General features: G+C 36.0%; 1 protein-coding gene and 1 pseudogene across 1 annotated transcript in view; both read left to right on the top strand.

Annotated features, from left to right (window-relative positions):
- Positions 1–16,427, top strand: part of CFAP299 (cilia and flagella associated protein 299) — a 554,285-nt gene that overhangs the window by 358,488 nt on the left and 179,370 nt on the right. The gene's annotated exons all lie outside the window — the stretch shown is intronic.
- On the top strand, positions 16,180–16,293 carry LOC132225204 (U6atac minor spliceosomal RNA; annotated as a pseudogene).

The raw sequence follows: 16,427 nt of genomic DNA, 5'->3' as shown, positions 1-16,427 counted from the left end.
AGATTATATGCCTACTGGAAATGTGTGAGATTTCCAGTTGCTCTATAACCTGACTCAAACTTGGGATTTATTTTTTCAACCCTGTCTTCTAATTCACTGATTCTATCCTCAGCTTCACCTAATCTGCTGTGTATTTCTTCCAATTTGTTCTTTATTTGTGTTATGTCATTCTTTATTTCTGACTGTTCTTTTTCATAGTTACTATATCTTTTTTCATGCTGTTGAGCATCTTTACCATCATTACTATGAACACTGTTTCAGATAAATTTCTTATTTCTGCTTCATTTATCTCTTCTTCTGGAGAATTCTCTTGTTCTCTCATTTGGGGGTTCTTTCTTTGTCTCCTTCAAATAGGAATTTTAGGGGAATATAGGCAGGTTTAGGGAATTTTTAGAATTGGGGTTTCATGAAAAAAACACAGAGCTACAGATTGGGAGAAGTTACATTTCCATAAGACAAGGGAGTAGCAACAGTTATATTTCCATAAGACAGGAAGAGGCAACAGCTACATTTACATAAGATAAGAGAACTTGGAGTAGCCAAAAGGTGTATATTTATAAAATGAAGAAAGAGGAAGCAAGCCCAGAAGGAATAGGAGAACAATGAGGGAGTAGGGCCTCACATGTCCCATGTGATGTTTGACCTTTGAGCTCAGGAGTTACTATAGTAACCAATTCAAAAGGGAATGTTGACTAATCAGCAGGGATATCAGGACACAGGAATGGCAGCCTTTATAAACCGTGGAAACAGGAAGTTGGTGGGACTCTTTCCCCTTCCCCACCTGGGAGTCTGTACTTGTTCTTCAATAAATCTCTACCTTTGCTATACCATCTTCAGTCTGTGGATTCATTCATTGACTCCAATGGACAAAGAATCCAGGGAATACGTGTGTTCCAGTCCAAAAATCATATATCATCCTCATTTTGCTGTCTGTTTGGGTTTGTGACTATGTATTAGGTAGATCCTCTGCACCTCTCAATCTTTAGTGCAGGATAGTGTCAAATGCTGTTTTTGACTAATTAGATCAGGCATAGACTCAAAGACTCCAGAGACAGCCTCTGCCTACAGAATGATAGGATTCTGACTTGAATGGCTCCATGCAATCGTCCTCAGGTCTGGTGATTTTTTTTTCAACGGGATGGGTCAGTTGCTTCTGCCTGGAGGCTAATTGTGATTTTTAGTCTCTTAAGTGGCCTCAGGGCAAGGTATTTTCCAGTAGGGTGGGTCAACTGTCTTCCCCCAAGGCAAGGCAAATGTCTGTGTGGGAAAGATGTCCTCCGCTGCGTTGCATGAGGGAATGACTCAGCACAGAAAACTGGGGGTGTCTGCCTTCCAAACTCTAACCCCTGAGTCCCCAATCCTGGCTTCTGCTCATACAGCTCCAGTCCACTCTACCCTCCCTGTGATGGAGCACAAGGTAGGTGGCTCCACAGGGAATTTTGTGCATTGGCTCTTTAAGAGGGTGCCTGAATTTTCAGCTCTCACTCCCTGGCAGACAGCACCCCAGCTGCTTTTCACAGCTAGATGTTATGTGGATACCCTTCTCAGCTGTAGTGCTCTCTGCTGGGGGGCCCAGATTGGGGATTAGATCCAAGAGTTCTCAGTGGCAACCTCCCACAGCCGAGATATCTCTCCAGAACTTCAATTGCTGTTTGTGGATGCCCAGACATCCCTTTTGTATCTCTGCCCCTCCTAGCAATCTCTTTGCAGTCCCCCTTTTGGTCTTCGGGTATCAGGATTCCCTCCTGCAAGTCTTCCATTGATTATTCAGGAAGTTTTTCTGTACTTTAGTTGTAATTACAGTTTGTTCCTAGGAGCATGTCCATGCAGCATCCACTTACTCTGCCACCATTTTTAATCTCCTAAATTTGGGATTGTAGATCACTTTCTTCTAGCCATTTTGGTGAGTTTGTATAAGTATTACATTGTGGGATTAATGTGCATTTTTCTGATTTTTAATGGGGTTGACATACTTTCATATGTTTACTGGCCACTTGAATATATCTTTGGTAAGGTTGTTGAAGTGATTGTCAGTTTTAAATTGGATTATCTTTTGCTTATTGATTTGTAAGTATTCGCTACATACCTTGTACTTGAGTCTTATGTCATTTCTATGGATTGTAAATATAATTTCTCACTCTTGCCTTTACATTTCTTTAATTGCATTTCAATAAACAGAAGTGCCTAATATGATGTAGATCAATTTGTTAATCTTTTCCCTTACGGGTCTATGGTTAGAAATAAGAGAATTATACAGTAGTGTACTGAAATAAATTTTGACTTCATATTTCCCAAAGACAAGTAAGAATAATCCTAGCTATGGTTTCTTTTATGTGTTATTTACATTCTCATCTTATATAAAGTCATAAAAGCATTACATGTAGTTTACTACATAGTAGTTACTCAATTAGTATTCCCCTGACATAGCTAATACTTACTTGAAATTTTTGTTACTTCTCTGTCTCCTTTGTCAAATTCTATAATATCTGGCTTGAAGTGATGAAATTCATAGATCTCTCTCTTCTAGATTGTCTTCATTTTCTTTATTGTTTATTTTCTCTCAGCTGTTCTTATCCATATTCATGTTATATGCACATACCTTACACATTTATATCTTCAAATCAAACATCTTTTCTAAATTCTTGATTTATAGACCCAACTAAGTAATATCTCTTGCCCAGATGTTTTATAGGCACTTAAAATCAACATGTCCAAAACTAAAATTATAAATTTCTGCAATTCTCCAATGTTCACCAGCTAGGTAAATCATATCACCAAATAGCCTCTAGTCCAAGTTTCACACCTTTTTGCCAGGGTCCAATCCCAGCGGGTCCAGGGGTCCCCAAAGGTGTGGACGGAGTCGACGAAGAAGGAATGACAGGGAGACAGCATTCAGTTGATCAGCAGCCTAGCCAGGATCTCTAGCCAGGATCTCCAGCCAAGTTCTGGTCTGGATCTCCAGAGAGGTTCTGGTCTGGATCTCCAGCGAAGTTCTGGTTAGGATCTCCAGCCAGGTTCTGTGTCCATGTTCTCTTGCTAGGTTCTCCAGGTTCTCCAGCCAGGTTCTGTAGCCATGTTCCCTCGCTAGGTTCTCCAGCCAGGTTCTCCAGCCAGGTTCAGTCACCAGGTTCTAGTCAGGTTCTCTTGCCAATTTCTGTAGTCAGGTTCAGTCCAGGATCTTTTGCCATGTTCTCTCCAGCGAAGTTCTTCTGTCTCTAGAGAACATTCTGTGTAGGTTCTGTGCCTAGGTTCTGTCTCTCTTGGTTCTGTCTTCTAAGTTCTGTGTTCTAAGTTCTGTCTCTTGCTGTCTTGTTACATCTGTATTTATACCCATTGATTCAATCCTATCAATCTCTATTACAAAGGTTAGAGCATTTCTTATCTCCATTCCAGGTAGTAAAGATTATGTAGCTTAAGCATGATTGTTCGTAGTAAAAGTGATTAATTACCCGCCTGGCACTTAGTTGAGGGGTTTTATTCCCTCCCTAACTTCAGGGGAAAATCCCTACCTGGGGAAACAACCTTTCTCAGAGAGGAGACCTTGGTTAAAACACATAGTGCCAAGAAGGTGAGCAAACATTTTAAGAACGGTATGCCATATATGCCAGGTCCTTTGAAACAGCAAGGATGGACCGGCTCCCAGCAAATTCCTCCTTTTTTTATTTTTTAAAAGCAGACATTAAAAAGAAAAACCTGAAATGCTCTCTTGTATCCATTTTAAGAGCAGGATTGGCGCTTTCCACTATTACCTGAGTCCTGATCTATCACCCCAGGGAGAGCTTGCCAATCCTGCACTTTCCCGGGGTGGAAAGGCTGCAGTGGGGTTAAGGATAAGGCTCCTTGGGCCTACCTCCTCCCATGCCTTTACATTTACCTTTCCTTCCTCAGAAAAGCATGGACATACTTCTTGTATAAAACGTTCTGTCTGACTGGGAGTAACCTTAATTCCTCTGCTAGCAAGCATATGTGTTAAAAGATCAATACAGAGTCTTATTTCTTTAGACTCAGTATAGCACATCTTCTTAATCTAAAGATCAATACAGAGTCTTCTTTCTTTGGACTCAGTATGGCACATCTTCTCAATCTAAGTTCTGTACTATCCACCTTCTTACCCTACTTATCCTCTATAGGGGGGTCTGCAGTACCCTGGTGGAGTCCTATCCGTCCCAAGTGTGGGGTTCTCAATGGGGGGGGGCTTACCTAGGGGAATCCTGTTCCAGGGGTTCCCAAAGGTGTGGACGGAGTCTGCGAAGACTATCCACCCTCTTCCTACGGTGGAGTCCTATCCATCCCGAGAGTGGGGCTTACCTAGGGGTCCCTGTTCGGGCGCCAGATGCTGGGGTCCAACCCTAGCAGGTCCAGGGGTTCCCAAAGGTGTGGACTGAGTCGGCGAAGAAGGAAGGACACGGAGACAGTGTTCAGTTGATCAGCAGCCTAGCCAGGATCTCCAGCCAGGATCTCCAGCCAAGTTCTGGTCTGGATCTCCAGAGAGGTTCTGCTTAGGATCTCCAGCCAGGTTCTGTGAGCAAACATTTTAAGAACAGTATGCCATATATGCCAGGTCCTTTGAAACAGCAAGGATGGACCGGCTCCCGGCACCTTTTTTTTTCATCCTCCCTTATTTATTAAGTCATCTAATCCTGCCTTTCTACTTATTAAACACTAGAGGCCTGATGCACGAAATTCATACAAGAGTAGGTCTTCCCTCCCCCGGCTGCTGGCACCAGCTTCCCTCTGGCACCCAGGACCTGGGCTTCTCTTGAAGCCCTGACTTCATCTGGAAGGTCATCTGGGAGGATGTCTGGAAGGATATCCAGTCTCATTAGCATATCATGCTTTTATTACTATAGATTTCTATTTTTTAAGGCAGTATCAAGTTATAAATAGATTGTTTAACAACTCTTTAATTAGTCTCCTTACATTTACTCTGTGGCTCCAATTCTTTCTTCACATTGAAGGGTTACCTATTTAGAATGCAAATATTAACTTGTCATTCTTTGACTAACGCCTTTCAATTATTTCTCATGCCTTTTGGATAATAAGAATCCTTTAATCTGTCAAAGTGTCCTAAACAATGACATTATTTAGTCTTGCTGACTTCTCCAGCCTCATCTCTATCACTCTTATGAAATCATACTGAGTTTTTGTTGTTTTTTTTTTTTTTGGCATTTAGTAGTAGTTAAATATATTTTTATTGAATAGATAGAATGTATCATGCTATTATTTTCCACATTCTCATTAACCCTGGGTATCACTTTTTTGGTTTTATATATTTGTCACCAGTGTTGTTTATGAATATGCTCAAATTCATTTTGAGTACAGTGTCTTCACTTATTATATCTCTAAGGAGATCCCTTCAATATGCTCTATAAAATTTCTGCCACCTGGAATTGGTTTTGCCCCCTTGAAAGGATTTTACATTCTTATTATTAGCCCAGGTGTTCAGCCCATGTATTCTTTGCCACACTGCAACAACAGGCAGGGTTATTTCTTTTTGAAAAAAAAAAAATTGGGATTCAATATTAAAAGTAATCTTTTGTCCATGTACACAATACAGCAGTGTTTACTGTTTCAACTTCCTCTTTCTCTGTAGAATGTATTTTTTTCTCTTTCATCATTTAAAAAGCAGAATTTTTGCAAGCATATATGCTTGAGATCTATTTAAACATCATAAAATAAAAAGCAAACATTTATCTATTTATTTTAAAACATTTACTGAGTAGATATGGAATCATGAACAATAATAGTATCTGATGTTCAGTGCTTGGGAGGCAGTGCTGATTATTAGGTACAAGCCTTTGAAATCTTCAGCCTGATTTTGAATCTTCATTGCACTACTTAAAAGCTGTTCAAGCCCTAGCCAGTTGAACAAAGGGTCACAGATTTGATTCCAGTCAAAGGCACATATCTTGGTTGCAGGCTTGATTCCAGGCCCAGGTCAGGGTGTGTGCAGGAAGCAATCAATGGATGTGAGATGTTTCTATCTTCCTCCCCCTTCACACCTCCTCTCTTCCTTCCACTCACTCCATTTAAAAATCAGTTGCGGGGGAGGGGTAAGGAGGAGGGGAGGATGAAGCTGTTCAAGCTGCTAGGTTTAGTTTCCTTGTGTATAACATAGAAATAAAAATAAATATTTCATCATATATGGCTGTTATTAGGATTAAAAAAGAAAGCACTCATCACAGTACCTGGCCCTGGTAAGCAATTAATAATCTTAAAAATTACTAAAGTAAAACTTAGGAAAATAAATACTTCATTTGACATAATTTCTTGTACTATAAAATATATTTTAAAATATGATGTATGCCAATACTTAATTTTTCTAATGTAAAATTTCTAATATTGTCAAATAGCTTATACAAATACATGATATATCATTCAAACTGTATAAAAAGGTATTATAATGAAGTCTCCTACCCTTGTAGAATTACATTTTTAAATAATATTTAAAAAATAAAGTATATTACTTTAAAGTATTTATAACATGCTTGACACTCTAAATCAGTGATGGTGAACCTATGACACGCGTGTCAGAGGTGACAAGCGAACCCATTTTTTTGGTGGATTTTTCTTTGTTAAATGGCATTTAAATATATAAAATAAATATCAAAAATATTAGTCTTTGTTTTACTATGGTTGCAAATATCAAAAAATTTCTATATGTGACACGGCATCAGAGTTAAGTTAGGGTTTTTCAAAATGCTGACACGCCGAGCTAAAAAGGTTCACCATCACTGCTCTAGATCATACTAGTAAATTACTAAGAGCTTTGTATACTTAAATGGGAAAAGGATTCTATTCTTAATACTCAAGTCATTTTTGGACTTTGTAACATTCTGATATACTTTCTTATAATTGCTGAGTTTATATATGGAATAATGCCATTATCAAGCTCATTGCATGCATGGTAACAATGAAATCTGTGAATAAGAATCATAAATTTTGTGTAGTAGTAATCCACCTGTGGCTTTATGGTTTTGGAATTCAGCCACAATTTTTCAACACCAGTGAAAGTGCACCTGTCTATCAGATAGAAAAACACAGTGGTCGTTAATTATATTCCCACTTTCATTATCTTATGGGCTTGAAACCATGAGTGTTATTTACAGAACAGATTTTGTGCTTGATTTAAGTCATGTTGAAAGCTCAGCCCATGTGTGAGTTACTTTGGCACTGTCATGGTTTGATCATGTTGTGCAGGCATCAGAAACCAAATGTCCTTTGGGTTATATGAAGCTCTGCTTAAGCTATTCTTTAAGAAGGGCAAAGATCATAAAAAGTGTTGCCAGTTAATACCATGCTCAAAGTTTCAGGAGTTCAATGCACCTTTTACTTATCAACTTAAAATAGAGGCCTGAGAAAGGAGGGAGAGAGGAGAGCAAGGCCTTCAGGCAACAGGATGGATTTCCACACACGCAGCCCATTAAGAAAGAAACATGCCTTCAGAATAGTGAAAATGGAAGTGTGGCACTTTCTTTGAAGGAGAGAGGATTGTCTTTCCAATATTCCTTTCTTTTAAAATGTATTCATTGAAAATTTCAGGTTAATATTTATTACTTGCAATTTGCCTAAATTACTTCCATTGTTTTTGTTACTCTGCCCTCTCTAAAAATCAGCATTGCTGTTCACAAATTTTTATTCATTAGAAACTTTATTGACAAATAAACAAGGACTGGGAAAGACACAATGAAGAAGTGAGAGAAGAGGAAAAGAAGGAAGGGCAAGAAGAAAAAGAAAAGACAGGAAGAGACAGAAGTACAGCAAGAACAGGCTGAGATTCCCTCTCTCCAATATCTGAAATAGTCCCATGTACAATTACCGGTAGCTGAAGACAGTGCATTAGGTACAGTATGTTCATTTACTAGGGGCACCAAAACAAAGTACCATGGACTGGGTGGCTCTAAACAACAAGCATCACTTTTTCACAATTCTGGAGGCTAGAAGTGCAAAATCAAGATGTGAGCAAAGTTGATTTCTTCTATGGCCTCCCTCAGGCTTGGCTTGTAGAAGGCCTTCTTTCTCTGGTGTCTTTACATGATCTTTCCTCTGTTTACTTGTGTCCTAATTACCTTTTCCTATAAGGACAACAGTCATATTGGATTAGGCTTCGCACACAAGACTTCATTTTACCTGATTACCTCTTTGAAAGCACCATTTTCAAATACATTAATATGTTAAGTACTGGAGGTTAGGAGTTCAACATATGAATTGGGGGGAGGGAACACAGTTCAAATATCTGTGACAGATTTTTGAGCAAATAAGGTTATGTAAAGAATAGAATAATTCTAGTCAAAGAAATTTTGAAGAGGTTTATTGTAGAAGAAATTTATTATTTTTTAAAAATATATTTTATTGATTTTTTACAGAAAGGAAGGGAGAGGGATAGAGAGTTAGAAACATTGATGAGAGAGAAACATCGATCAGCTGCCTCCTGCATATGTCCTACTGGGGATGTGCCCGCAACCAAGGTATATGCCCTTGACCGAAATCAAACCTGGGACCCTTCAATCCCCAGGCCAATGCTCTATCCAGTGAGCCAAACCGGCTAGGGCAGGAATTTATTCTTAATGTCATCACATAATGACAGGTTTGAATTTTAGGTCTCTGGGCGTTTTTTAATCAATATTTAACATATTGAATATAATGTCATATATATATGAATAGGATTAATTTTTCAGGAAGCAAGCTAAATGTAATGTCCTCAGTTGCTACTTATGCAGGAGAAACGTTGAAATATTCCAAGACCTCCGTATTAACATTGAATTCAAAGAATATTCTGTATTAAAGATTGTTCTAATTATGAGCATATACATGGGCTTTTCTCCCAACTTATTTTCAAATGTATGCATCCTAATATGATTACCTATAGTTTTATCTCTTTGCTACCACTTTGTAATAGAAATTTGAAATGCAAAAGAGGCCCTAGTCAGTTTGGCTTAGTGGATAGAGTGTCAGCCTGTGGACTGAAAGGTCCTGGGTTTGATTCCAGTCAAGGGCACATGCCCAGGTTGTGGGCTCAATCCCCAGTGTGGGGCATGCAGGGGGCAGCCAATCAATGATTCTCTCTCATCATTGATGTTTCCATCTCTCTCCTCCTCTCCCTTCCTTTCTGAAATCAATAAAAATATATTTTAAAAAAACACAAAAAATAAATGCAAGAGTTGAGTAGTTTAGTTTAACAGAAAAAAATAGCCCATTTTTAAATCATGTGTAAGTTTTTAAAAATTAACAAGTGTAAACCAAGAAGTGCCAAAGGATAAAATTATGCATTCTAATTTCAGCTTTCTCATTTTTGCTAAATATTAAATCTTTTTTTAAAAAAGGGAATGCTGTTATTTATTTATTTTTTTGTAAAACATTTTTTGTTTTATTGACTAAGACCTCCTCTTAGGCTAGCGCTTCATCAATGAGCATTGAAGTAGGGCCATCTCATTGACCCTGTTCCAAACCCAGATTTAGGGCTATCTATGTATCCTCCCCACTGTCCCGTCCCCCCAGGGCAGAAAGGATGTTTTTAGGTTTTTGTTTTTGTTTCGGTACTGGGTGATAGTGTTCATTGCCGGCCCTGCCATTTACCCACTATTTTAAGGTTCTTTTTTTAAAATAGGGAAATGAAAGAAAGGATCTGGACAAGGTGTTATGCCTTTTCTAAAAGTGGTTACTCTTCTACTCCAATAGGCCTGAAACTCATGCAGCTTTCTCATGGCCTTTGTTGGCCTTTTTTTTTTTTTCTTTGCAAGAAGAGCCTTAGAGGTGGTATGAATTTCTCTTGGGTGTGTGGTTCCCAAGTGTTTTCTGTTCTTTTGCCATCCCACAGTCAGCATTCAGTAATTTGTTAAAAAATTCTAGCTGAATTCTTCTTTCAAATGTTCATTGGTTTCTGCTCCATGTAAGCAAGTGCTTGTATTCTGTCTTTGGAGATGCCTGCCTTTCCTTAGATTTCATGCTAATTTCTGACTTCATCTCCCTGATGAGTTCAAGAAAAGTTGTGTGTTTGTAGACTGTCAAAGTTGTTGTTGTTGTTGTTGTTATAAGCAGCAACACCCTTTCCTTCTTTCTAGATTGTGTGTGAAACCAGATATTCATTTTTTAAGTCATTAATTGTCAAGAGGAAACAAGACTCTTAGTCTTATAGATCAGGGCAGTCTTAGGTTTTTCTAGATCAACAGTAATCAAATGAGATGGTCTATAATAGGCCAAAAAGGGAATAGGTAGATAAATGGTCAGTGTTGTTATTTCCATTCTATTTTTGTCTGATTTTTAATAGAAATAATCAAAATGTAACATTATTTGCTCTTTGAGACATATGAGTAGAACCAATAGGCAATAGGCTAAATGAAAAATTGTCTCTTTTGGAGGCAAATCTTACAACAGAAAAGAAACAAAACCATGGGTGAGAACTGTTAAGTTCTTCATAGAACATTAAAATTTAGTACTTCCTTCCATTTCATTTGATTGATTTTGAAACCATTCTTCAATATTTTCTCAATTACATATGACAAATTATTTGGGGAATTAAATGAAAGGGCCATAAATCATGTAAACCAAGTATACTTGGAAGACTGCTTAGGAGATTCTACCATTCAGCTATTAAGTTCACTCTTTACTCTTCAGGGTGATAAAGTGGATAATGAAAATAGAAGTTGAACTAAATGGGAGGTGAAAATCCAACATAATTCAATTAAAATTAGATCCTAAATGGGTCTTTGTCATTGATTGAGAAACTTAAAGCCTCCCTTTCTAAGCTGTAATTCTTGTGTAATAAGCATTGCAGTTTTCATTAGAACTCTGTGGCCAACAGAAACCTCCGCTTAATTCATTTACTAGCAAGTATTTTTGTACTTTTACATAAATAAGTAAAAAAGACTGGCTCAAGCAGGCCTGCTACTTTCCTTTGGTGCTTTAGGTAGCAAAGGGCTAGTCTCAGTTTTAGGACCATCCTCCCATACTGCCCATAGTCTCTGTCATGAGATATATCTCAGAGCTGTACTGTGTGAACTGTGTTCTTTCCACCTTCAAGAAGATAGCAGTTAGCCAAGTTTGTGGAATGAAGGGAAAAACACATCTTCTTTTAGGACCCTTGTTGTCCATCAAAATTTTATCTTTCGAAGAGAACCAATATGTACTTTACATAGTTTTAATAAAGAAAATAGTGTGCCTATATTAAATCAATTGTAATAGTTCTCCAACAGAAAATCAAATAGCATGATAGATTAATCTGTGTGGCTTTGTGAATTTTATTTTTTTAATTTTCTGTGCCCCAATTCCTTCTACTTTCTTTTTTCTGTAGAGAAAGTATGGTTCAGATAGTTGGCAGATTGTGTTTGTTAGGGTCACTGCATTTATTTATCTTTATACAAACTTATTATGGTTAATTTCTAAGTATAAAAATATATTTAAGCTGATTATTTTTCTGTGTCTGATCAGCATCAATGAGCTTAAGATTGTTTTCCAGAATCTAAAAACTGTTGATGGGCTCCTCTCTCCACTATGTAAGGAGTTGGTAACTATGGCCTACAGACCAAATCTGGCCCACCACTTTTTTTGTACATTCAAGAGCTAAAAATGGTTTTTAAATTTTTTGATTGATTAAAGAAAATCAAAAGAATAATAATATTTAATGACACAAAAATTATATAACATTCAAATGTTAATGTCCATAAATAGTGTTTAATTGGAACACTCATTTGTTTTCAAATTATTCATGGTTGGTTCTTGCTACAATGGTAGTGTTGAGTAATTGCTGCAGAACTCTATGGCACACAGAGCTGGGAATATTATTATTTGACAATTTACAAAAAAATGTTTGTTGACCTCTGCTGTATATAAAGTATCTAGATTGATCAAGATCAAGAAAATATTTCAAGGAGAAAGAAATTTGCCAAACAGTAAATAATGCAAAGGTTTGTATATTGTAATCTGATCATAGAATTCATGACTTTCTAAAACATATTGGTATTTACAAAATAATGTAGTTGACATTTGTAGTTATATGCTGCCAATACTGATACTGTTCCAATTATGCACACACTATGCTTTGGGTTTTATTAATTTCATTTTTTTATGAGAATGATTACTCAAACCACACATAGAAATTAATACTATTTTTCTATCCTCACAACCCATCACTGTTTGGTTTTTCTTGTGTCCTGGTAAGTCAGTTTTTATCTCTCTTCATTATTTCTCATTATAATCATTGGAAAGGATTTTTAAAACAAGAAAAAAACAAATTTATAATTGGAAGTTTAATTTTTAAAAATATCTTATTAACCAAAGAATTATTTAATATGCAAAATTTAGTAAAAAGTAAATTTAAAATTGTTTTTCTCATGACTTCAATCAATTGGATTTTTCACCCATGAGAGATATCAGTGTTTTGGAATATTTCAGTAGGACATTTCAAATATTTACTGAAAATTAACTTATTTCTATTAAAAAATATATTCTTTTATAATCTACCCAATGTAAAGACACTGCTTCTTTCCTGAAAACTTCTGTATTTCATAGCAGAGATAAGATTCCATTATTCAGTTTGCTATATAGTATTAGATATTAGCAAGTTAATTTGGATATTATTTCATTGTTAAATGTTAGTTCTAACTTTGTCACAAAGTCAGTTTTCTATATTCCCAATCTCAGTTGAATTCACTGATGTTGCCTCAAGGACCCATGTTCCACAGCATATTTATAATGTAAAAAAAAGGATAATAAAGAATGTCTAAATGATGTGTTTGTGAACCTAAATGATATTAGTACTGATATAACAACATTTGCCATCCCAAAGTATTTATTATTTTGATTGTAAAAAATGTATGTTGGTCATGTAAAGATGATATATTGTATTGTAAAGATGATATATTGTCTAAGGCTAGCAAAACAATGATAATTATATGTCAAATGACTGGAAAACAGAGGTAAGCTTTCCTAAATATGGGTAAAATCAGGGCAAATTGTATTGACCCTAAAAGAATTCCTATAATCTTCTAAATATTAAATCAGCAAGAAAGCACTATTAATGTTTGTTTTTCTTTGTACTGTCCTAGGTTTTTATTCTTAAAATTAACTCTGGAAAATAAATGGTAAAACTCACTCAAATTAATTTGAATATATATTTATATTTTTATAAAAAATAACAGTCATGACCGCAAAAAGACATAAAACTTGATTTGTGTAATATCCGTCTAAAACTTTCTGTGTGTTTTGTTTTGTTTTGTTTTTCAGCATGGTTCAAATCACTTTAATTTACTAAATGTTTTCCAATGCCTCTTATATGCCAAACACTGTTTAGGGTCTGAAGAGAATAAAAAGTTGGTGGATATGTAGACCTGGTTCTCAACCATTGATGTAGAATGTAGACAATATTTACAATGGAAAATGTATTAGGTGGGGTCATGAGGAAGAATATTTAAAGTGGTAGTTTGAGATGTGAGTAAAGGGAAAACATTGAATAACATGATTATAATTTGAACTTTATTCTGTAGTCATTAAAAACTTTTGAGGAAATGGCAATTATGATTATGGTGGTACTTAAAACCCATAGGAAAAAAAAATTGAGCAAAGTTGTCTTTTGTCTTTGTTTGGTTTTATTGTTATTTTTCTCCTTTGAACTGCTATTCTCATCTATGTTAAGTAATGGGGAGGAGATTAAACTAATCATATTGACTATTGTATAATAATGACAGTTTGACACCACCATCATTCCATTCTTTCTTGAAATGTTTTATTGTTTTTGTTGTTATAGACAGACTTTCCAGTAAACATAGCAGACTGGAATATTTTTATGTCAATGTTACAAGGATGTAACAAATAGAAATAATGATGATTTACATGACTTTTACACTGAATTTATTCAGTAACCTAATTAATTCCATAACTTGAGTCCATATATTATTCCTGAATTTCCATAGCTTTATTCACCTTAATATGGACCTTGTCCCCTTAAGCTTTAATTTTTTTTTTAAATTACAAAACCCCTCTAGATCCCATTACAGTATTTTTAAAATTTAAGATTATGTTTTGGATTAGTTTGCCCACAGCTGCAGACAACTTCTTCACAAGTCTAAGAAACATGTACATGGCCAGAGAAAAGTCATGGTTTAGCTTACCCTGATTTAGTTAATTTAATGACTTCCACAAACTCTTCATAAGGATAGCTGTCTTGTTAAATTTTCAAATTGGTTCAATATTTTTCTGCAATGAACACTCATAGAAAATCTCTAACCTTAATCTTGACCTTCAGCTGTGTTAACAATGTCGGAAATAATCTGGAAGTGAGAGAAATGGGGGTTATTTTTTTATATATATTTTATTGATTTTTTACAGAGAGGAAGGGAGAGAGATAGAGAGTTAGAAACATCGATGAAAGAGGAACATCGACCAGCTGCCTCCTGCACACTCCCCACTGGGGATGTGCCCGCAACCCAGGTACATGCCCTTGACCGGAATCGAACCTGGGACCTTTCAGTCCACAGACCGACGCTCTATCCACTGAGCCAAACCGGTTTCGGCGAAATAGGGGTTATTACTCTTTGCATTGATCATTCTTTTATCAGAAAAGCAGAACTACTATGAGGATTATGGGATAGTGGACTCATTGTATGAATAAGATCTGAAATAGTCGTGGAAGATGCTGAGGAATAATTAGGAGGCTGGAAAGAAGAAGAACTGAACGTAGAGCAAGGGAGAGATCTACTTCTCCCATGTCTAAGCACAACGACATTCAAAGTGCAATGGCTGCTGCTTCATTTCCCATTTCCAAACGCTGTGCAAATTTATTTTTTCCTTAACTAATCTAGGAACTCTACAGAGAAGGGGACGCTGAGAATCACAGTTTCAGCTTAGCCAAGTTGACATAGTATAAAACAATCACACTGCTATTTTTGAGATCATTTACATATTCATTTTTTCAACTATTATTTAATAACCACATACTACTTGCCAGGCTCCTTGTTAATTGTTGGAGATATAATTCTGAACAAATATGCCCTCTCTCCTGAAAATTCAACCTCTTTTCAGGGACAAAAATATAAGAAGTATATTAAAATTAAAGTATAAGGAAATATATAGGTAAAAATGGAGCAATTAGCTAAGCCTTTTCCAGAAGGATTCACCAGGGAAACCTTCCTAGGCAATGAGACTTCTACACTGATACCTGGTGGATGGGCAGGTGTGATGTACAGGGGAGCAAAGTGGGGCAAGAAAGGAAAGTACTATGTGAAATCCTCTTGGTCCAAGAGCTATATTATGGTGTCTTGAGAGAACTGAAAAAATGTTCAGAATTAATGGACTACTGAGTCTCCAGGTAGAATGAGTAACCTGTAATGAACAAAGTACTGGGTGTTTTTCTTTGTAGGATTTTTTGGTAAATATAATTAATTTTTTTCTTGCTCCCATACTCTTTTTGGTAGTAATTCATTTACTGAGGATCATCTTTTTAAAAGTTTCTCTGACCCTAGATAAGATTATGTTTCAATTGGTATCATTGTCTCACAGCAGATGTTTTAGAAATAATTAAATCAGATAAGAATGCATTTTTAAGTCTCAATTTAAATGTGTCTAAAAGTATAATATGAACAAGAACACAAGTTTAAGCAAACTTCTTTTCTTTTTTCATGTTCTGCCAACAGCAGGTCCTTTACTTCTGGGTGGTCACTATTGTGGTCTTTGTTTTTATACAAAGGAAAATATAGGAGGATTCTCCTATAAACTAAGCTACAGTGGAAGTTTGCTTAGCATTAGACAACTAAAGAAACCACAGTCATGTATTGCTTCCTGTGTTTATTATAAGCATCTTCAATCTCTCATTATAATGATATGCTGCACTATTCAAAACTGAAAAATTGATATATTTGTATGGAAGGGGAAAGAGAGAATGCTTCACCTTAGTTTCAAATACCCTAACTACAAACACTAAGGTATATATGCAATGAAGCACAGTGGATAAAGAAATAAAGCAAAAGCTTTCCTCTATTTCTATAATAACTAACTGGGAGTTTTGTGCAGTTTTAAAAGTGTTTAAATGTTTGTTTTAGGTGTATTAGCCTATGTTAGGAGACTATAAGAGGGTCTTGTATAGTAAAGTAACTGATGAGTCCACAAATATCAAATCAATAGGACACTAGTATAGAAATAGATAGGCAGATTAATGGAGATGTGTAGAAAACACAAGCACAGGTTTCAGTGTTGTACGAAAGGAGAGAAGGCTATCACTCCCCTTAACAAGGAAGGAAGAGGCTCTCAGGCCTAACAACAGGCAGAGATAATTAGATTAAGAATTTAAAATTAGTATTTTTACATGAATAGATTTTAAAATAAATAAATAATTGGATCCATAGAGCAAGACACTATGAAAATGTTAAATTTAAAAACAACTAATGCGAAGTTCTAAAAGGAAATAAAAATATTTTAATTAAAGGAGAAAAAAATTC

This window comes from Myotis daubentonii, chromosome 1 (assembly GCF_963259705.1).
Source record: "Myotis daubentonii chromosome 1, mMyoDau2.1, whole genome shotgun sequence".
In the NCBI taxonomy this organism is placed as follows: Eukaryota; Metazoa; Chordata; class Mammalia; order Chiroptera; family Vespertilionidae; genus Myotis; species Myotis daubentonii.
This window is presented reverse-complemented; position numbering and strand designations above follow the sequence as displayed.